This window comes from Labeo rohita, chromosome 20 (assembly GCF_022985175.1).
Source record: "Labeo rohita strain BAU-BD-2019 chromosome 20, IGBB_LRoh.1.0, whole genome shotgun sequence".
Lineage (NCBI taxonomy): Eukaryota > Metazoa > Chordata > Actinopteri > Cypriniformes > Cyprinidae > Labeo > Labeo rohita.
In genome coordinates, this window is record NC_066888.1 from 6,437,159 (window position 1) to 6,445,257 (window position 8,099).

The following is an 8,099-nucleotide window of genomic DNA, read 5'->3' on the forward strand; positions in this document are numbered from 1 at the left end:
AAAAAAAAACCCTTATACTCACTGTAAGTGAAGCTGGATCACGAATGATTTGCACGAACATAGACGGATATATGTAGATCGGGAGGCGCATTCCCTTCACAAACAAACATAGTTCACTGCATCTTCAGCGGCTCAGATGTCGGAGTAAATGACGACCACTATGTTCATTATTACATTCAGCACCACAACACCTCAATCGCTCAATCGGAGATATTCTTGTCTAACTTACATCCCTGATCCGGCATCGAAACAATGGAGGTTGGACTTTTACAGCTGATCTGAGGAAAGACGCTCATGTCAATCAACTATCATTGGAGCGGCCAACGAAACACATTAATGTTCAAACAACATGTAAAAGTGAAGTTTGCATCCGATGACCCCTTTATTTATCTATCATAGAATAATCTAGTTAATATTCTTTCTGTGTCAACATTTCTGTTTTTTTGTTATATTGAATTATAAGGATTTTATAAGCAAATTTAGGACAAACCTCTGAGACAAAATTTACTTCAAAGAAATGAATTAAACCTCCTGAACTATGAAAGCGCAAAATCTGAGCAATAAATTATTGCTCTCTGAGGGCTTCGGTTCTGTAATGTTATTTTAAATCCAGTCATCACTGTAAAAACAAATCTGCAGTGTATATGAAGAGTTTGCTCTTCTTATCGCTCACTTTCAGAAGAACTTGTTTACATCATTAATACATGTAAAGGCTATCTCATATATCTGTCTTGGCCTGCTGTGCAAACAGTCAGAAGTGTTTTGTTTAAAATAACTTCATATAGCCACGGGCTGGTGTAAGCTTCTTCATCTGATGACACTGTCACTTACATTTTTTTACATTCTAACATTTTCATCTTTCATTTCTCTAAAAAATGTCTTGTCTAGTTTTCTGGGGAAACTCTTGAGATATAAACTAACAGCCTCTCGTTTGACCAAAAGCAAAGATGAAAAGAGCAATGATAAATTCATACAAAATAGAGTAAAGAGGATCCATGCCGTCTGAAAAAATGCCTGTTTTGTCATGGCAGGTTCTATAAAAGATCTCTCTCTGTAGTTTTTTCCCCGTTTTTTAGGGGTCAGCACGTGAGATTTATGTGATGAGACCGGTTCGTGTGCACTTCCTCTCTTCTCTGGCCTTGTCAGATCTGGTTGCAGACAGAGGGCAAAAACATTTGTCATCCGTGTGAGATTCTCACCACAGGCTTTCATCTCAACTAACATAATATGGATGCATGGCATTTGTATGCTGGCTGATGTATACGCATTAGATTTAGCAAGAACCATCTGACAAAAATGATTTGGATATTTTTATAATAAGCGTGTAAAAAGTGTGAGACAGTAATACTGTGTGTAAAAGGTTGTCTTTGTTGACATAAAATTATGAGCACTGTAATGTGACACACTATAGTTCATCTGAAAAGTTAAAAAAAATACTGATACTTGTGTAATTATTATTATTATGACATAATTTTTCGAGGATACATTGAATGTTTGTACTTAAAAAAAGAATGCATTTGTCACACTATTAAGGTAAACTGTCAGAAATAATTAAATAGTGACCAGTTACAGTACTTACAGATGAGCATAAAATAATAATAATAATAATAATAATAATAATAATAATAATAAAATAGGCATTTGTCACATTGCTAGGCTATGTAAGTGAACTGTAAAAAAGCTCAAATAAAAATAAAATAAAATAAAATACATGAAATAAAATAAAAAAAAGTTCAAAATGAACTATTTAAGTGAACTGAAAAAAAGCTAAAATATGGAAATAAATAAAAATACAATATTGAATTAAATTGTAACCAGTTATAGTGCTTACAGATGAGCATAATAAAATGTAAAATAAATAAATGAATAAATAAAGATATGAAAATTTACAGTTCTAATAAAATAAAATAAAATAATAAAATTCAAAATTAACTGAACTGAACTGAAAGAAAGCTAAAACATGAAAATAAAATAATAAAATAAAATAAAATAAAATAAAAATTCAAAATAAACTATTTAAGTGAACTGAAAGAAAGCTAAAAGATGAATAAAATAAAATAAAATAAAATAATAAAACACATATTGAATTAAATGGTGAGCATAATAAAAAATAAAATAATAAAATAGAATAAAATAAAATAAAATAAAATACATATTTGCATTTGTCACAACTCTGGACTAAGTGAACTGTAAGAAACTTAAAAAAACAAACAAACAAACAAACAAACAAGCAAACAAAATAAATAAATAAATAATAAATTTACACATATATAATATACAAATATAAAATTAAGTTACATTTCATTTACTACAACTCTGTGCTATTTAAGTTAACTGAAAGAAAGATAAGAGATAAAAAAATAACATATATTAAAATAAAATTAAATGAAAACTTTTATAGTGACCAGATGAACATAAAAATAAAATAAAATAAAATAAAAATTGCATTTGAACTAAACTCTGTGAACTGTAAGAAACCTAACTGATGAAAATAAATACAATTAAAATAAAATTAATATTTAATTAAATGGTGACAAGTTGCAGTACTTAGAGATGAATAAAACAAAAATGAAATAAAAAAAATACATTTACATATTTATAATAAATTTATAATAAATCTGTAACACACACACACACACACACACACACACATGTTGGCCATGATACCCTTTAACAGCAATTAAATGTAATCTTAAAATTCCACCCATAACTACCCGCTGGGATTATTGGGGTTATAGAGTAAAGGGTGCATGGGAACAGTAGAGTATTCCAGTGGGAAGACAATTCCTAGAGGACGGCTCCTTCTCACTAAGAAATCTGACTCAGGTGTCAACTGGAGTCATGTCCCCTGGCCAAACCGTAGCCGTCCCCTCCCCGACCCCCACCCAGGGCCCACTTTACCTCCGCCTGCCCCTCTGTCTGTCAGCTAAAGCCGCTCGGCTGAGGCCCTAGTGCAGAACCAGATGTGCTGGCTGAGTCCTGAAACATTCTCTTCCCACTGACATCTTAACCTGAAAGGTGTGTGTGTGTGGGAGAGAGAGAGGTCAAACTTTAGCCTGGCCTCTAAGAGAGTGTAGATTACTTTCCAAGCTCGTGTTTATTGCTTCAGCACTGATTGTGTATTTGCCTGTATGCTTTTATCCTGTACAACAAGAACTTCACAGCACAACCACATAAAACACAACATTTAGATATTTGTTTAGCTCAGTTCCATTGTTTCAATACGCTCCTGCAATCCAAATCACGAATCAAACGCGTCTAATATTCATTATTTTGACCGTGCGTGTTTTGATGGTATTTGTGTTTGGGTGATCTGTAACCGCATTGGTTTTATAATCAAAGTCACATTTGAGTCATGCATCTCGGTTCACCCTTTCACCCACAATTCATCATCTTGTTCCGACCGATATACGATATCTAATTTATCAACACATGCCCAATCTAAGCAGCCCCACACATGTGCGAGCAATTAGGCAATAGAACAGTTGCTAACACAAACACCTTCTGATAGATGACACTTGAAATGTAAGGCCAAACCGTGGCAAACATGACTCAAGGAGCCGAAGTATCAATCAGATGAGCAGTGGCCTTTACTGTCACCTCCATTGATTAAACACATTGTTTGGAGTATTTGAAATGTGTTGCCGTACTGACGTCTGTAGACGATTGTGGTGTTTACTGTGTAGGTTCAGCGGGGTGACAATTCCTCTCACAAATGATACACCACGTCACAAAAAAGGGTATTAGGAACATATTGCCGACAGAATAAGGGGTCACAGTCAATGGATGTCTATATTTGAACCATATGTAAAAATATTTTGTCTATAGCATCCACAAAGCATTTGCAGAACAAGCCTTTATTGCTCACAAGACTTAATGGACTTCTCAGCTGTGTTTTATGTGTGTATCAACTTTATTGCCAAACTTGGGGAAAATAAGAAACACTGAGAACCTAGATAAATGTTTGGTTCCTATTGAAACTGAAGCTTTTGAACACAGACATGTACATCTGAGCATGTTGTTAAGATGTATGTGGTCTGCTCTTTTTCTCAGGAGAAAAACTTGAGATGCAGTTTAATCTTACTGTTATCTAGGAAAAACAATTGAGATATTTAGAAATCTTGTGTTCATGTGTCATTCAAATCATGTGTATTTTTTTCCTGTACTGTACTGTTCAAAAGTTTGGGTCAGTTTTATTTATTTATTTATTTATTTTATGTTTTTGAAGTCTTTTATGCTCAAGGCTGCTACAGTAAAACATAATTTTTGTGAAATATTATTACAATTTAAAATAAATGTTTTTTATTTGAATATATTTTAAAATGCAATTTACTCCTGTGACAAAAAGCTGGATTGTCAGCATCATTACTCCAGTCTTTAGTGTCACATGATCCTTTAGAAATCATTATAATATGCTGATTTGTGACTCAGGAAACATTTCTTCTTATTATTAATGATTTTAAAAAGTTGTGTTGCTAATTTTTTTTGGAAACCATCATTATTTATTTATTTATTTATTTTAAGAACTGCATTTATTTGCAATATAAGTTTTGTAACATTATATATATATATATATATATATATATATATACTTTTTTTTTTTTAAAGAAGCGTTTATTTGATAAAAAATACAGGAAAAAAAAAACAGTAATATTGTGAAATATTATTTCAATGTGAATGTAATTTAAATTATATTTTATTCCTGTGATGCAAAGCTGAATTTTCAGCATCATTACACCAGTCTTTAGTGTCACCTGATCCTTCAGAAATCATTCTAATATGCTGATTTATTATCAATGTTGAAAACAGTTGTGCTGCTTAATATTATGTTGGAACCATGTGATACTTTCAGGTAAACAAACAAACAAACAAACAAATAAATAAATACCTTTTAAAAGTTTGTGGTCAGTAATTTTTTATACTCTCTTTTTTGAAAGAAATTAATATTTTTGTTCACCAAGGATTTGTTGAACTGATAAAAAAAAATATATATATAGCAAAGAGTTATATTGTCAGAAATTATTTCTATTTTGAATAAATGCTATTCTTTTTAACATGCCGTTCATTAAAGAATTAAAAAAAAAAAAATCACAGGTTCCAAAAAAAATATTAAGCAGCACAAATGTTTCCAGCATTGATAATTAAAGTAATAAATTAGCTTATTAGAATGATTCCTGAAAGATCATGTGACACTAAAGACTGGAGTAACGGCTGATGAAAATTCAGCCTTGCATCACAGGAATAAATTATATTTTAAAATATATTAAAATAGAAAACCATTTTTAAAACTGTAATAATATTTCACAATATTACTGTTTTTTCTGTATTTTTAATCAAGTAAATGCAGCCTTGATGAGCATGAGAATTCTTTAAAAAACATTAAAAATCTTCCTGATCCCAAACTGTTGAACGGCATATTATTAATAATCTACACTATGACAAAACAAAGCTCAAAATAAACACCAAAATGACTGAATTAAAAGCACAACAGACATGAACTACAGTGTGTAAGGCTGTCAGATCCAAGAAAGAAAACTGGAAATAAAGTTGTCAGGTGAAAAAACCTGGACCGACATGTGTCACTTTAATTCCAGCGCATCTGGCCGATGGTTGAGGTCCACTGTCCAGCACGACTGTCCGAATTGAGTTCCTTCTGATCTTAATAAAAGTGAAAATCCTTCAGCTCCACAGCTGGGGACCCTCTGCAGCATACAATCCTGAATCTGACATGTTTCTGACGTTTTTTTCTGGGGGACACTTCACTTTATGGCTCATTCGCCGTTGCAATGAATTTAATGGGGGCTCTGATTGGTGGACATCATGATGACATAATTTTAATGATATTATTTAGCCACTTGTCAGCAGTTTACATCCTTCAGTCAGCAAAAGCTTAGTCTGTTTTCCTTCTTGAACATTAGAAGACCTGCTTTTGCTCATCTTATAGGGAACGGTTTAACGTTGATCAGCTTCCCGGGACTTGAAAGAGAGAATGCACAGAACTCCAGGCATGTGGAACAATCAGTGTTAGAAGCAAGATAGCTCTCCCGTTGGCCCCGTTCTCAACTTTGACCTCTGACCTCTTGGCACACGCACTGCTGTAAATAAAGCTGAAGAGAGGCCTCCCCACCTAATTTCCTTCGGCCTCAAATTTAAACACCAATCCTTCTGACTGTTCTGAAACCAGGGGATAAACATCTCCTCACGTGGACCAGGTTCTCAACACGACCGCTCAAGAAATCCAGAGAGAGGAGATATACACAATAGAAATTGTGTTTGACAAGTTAGATTCAGCGGGTCCCGACAAGTCCTTGGCTGTAGTCGAAGGGAGACGTAAACTATTTTTGAAATGAAGAGGGGTGCACAGAATAGCTACTGCCATGACAAGCTGATTCATAAAATCATTATTGCTCTTATTCAATAATTGACTGTGATTTCAAGGTTTAAGAAGATATTGCACCTAGTTGCACCAGTTGTGATTACATTTATGGTGTGATGACACACCATTAGAGACCATCGCTTTTATTTCAGTCGTAAGATTCACTGTTTTAAACCAATGCTGAGGGAAACCAGCCAGAGAGGAAACCCCAAGAAAAGTCGCAACAAATCTGCGCGCCAAAATAACGTTCTAGTAAATAAAATGACTAATGAGCCCGCGAAAAGAACAGTATTTTAAACAAGCCGATGTTTTTTTTTTTTTGTTGTTGTTGTTGTTGTTTTTTAAAGCCCGTTACATGTCTGTTTCGCATTTTTATGCAGGTTAACGACAGACTGTTTCATTCACTATCATAGATTTCATAATGAAACGACGTCTTCTTTTACTCCGCTGAGTAGATAAATATTATTAGCTGGGTGTGGATTGTGTTTGCTCCATTTTATGTTGTATCTTTTTACGTGTTGTTACTCAGTGTGGGAAGGATGACCCATATTTTATAAAGCTGTGCTCGTGTTTCCGGCAGCTTTCACAACGAATTTATCTCTGACCAAGATATACACACTCAGCATGTGAGTTATCTATATCAACACTGGCTGTGCTAGAGATAATATTACAGCTTTAAACTTGTCTTTATTTTCCAGATGTTACACAGACGCGTAAGCTTAATATTACGCATTTTCCCGATCATGTTGGAATCCCAATATCTCTATAAAACGTTTTCCTTGCAAAACATTTCACGTGCAGCTAAATACTAGCTATTTATGGTGGGTTATTTAAAGATGTTTCATGAGGTGAAACTCGTTTTATAATCCCAGTCGTTTCCCAGCAGAAATATACCTGCGTTTTATGTCGTCTTGAACGAATTGTGCACTAAAACTATCCTTTTATTTTCAAATGTGGAGACTTTCAGCAGTCGACATAAAATAAAAAAGAAAATAAAAGGAGAAGCAAAACGGATTGGAAGGTCTTATTAAAATAATTCCATTATCGAAAGGAATGAGATGAAACGCAAGGGCATTGGGCGTCGCGTTATTGCAGGTATTGTTGTGCCTGTGGCTTCTCCTCCAGCAGCGTAATTCTCCTCATCAATACTGCAGTGAGATCGTTACGCCGCTGACATTGATAAATGACCACCAAACTACAGCATTTTCTCACCAGTACTGCAGGCTAGAGAAACACAAACTGGAGGTCGAAATAAGCAAGGAAACGTCTGCAGGAGCAGTCTTAGCTAAGATATCAAACAGCATGAGAAAAACCATTTGAAAATGTCAAAGCGAAATTGCGTTTAAAAGATGCTGGAGATGAAGAAGTGCGCGGGGTTTGTGTTTCTGAAAAATTACACGCGGTACAGTCGCCTGATTTGGCAATATCGAATTAATGTGATTTATTTCTGCACATATTGCCTCAAACATTTTACAAAGGACCTCTACACAAATTTTAATACTTTCTTAGAGGGTTTTAGGGAGTGTATACGGATATGAAATTATTATTTTACACTTCTTATGCGCGTTTCAGCAGACGTTAGTTATGGAGTATTAAAATTCTCAGTTTGTTTGTAGCCAGTAATTTATTTCATAATTGTTTGCACACGTCTGATATTTACACATCTAAAAATTTTGAGATGGCGTTCTGTTTGCGTTTCTTTCTTTTTTTTTTAAACAGACAA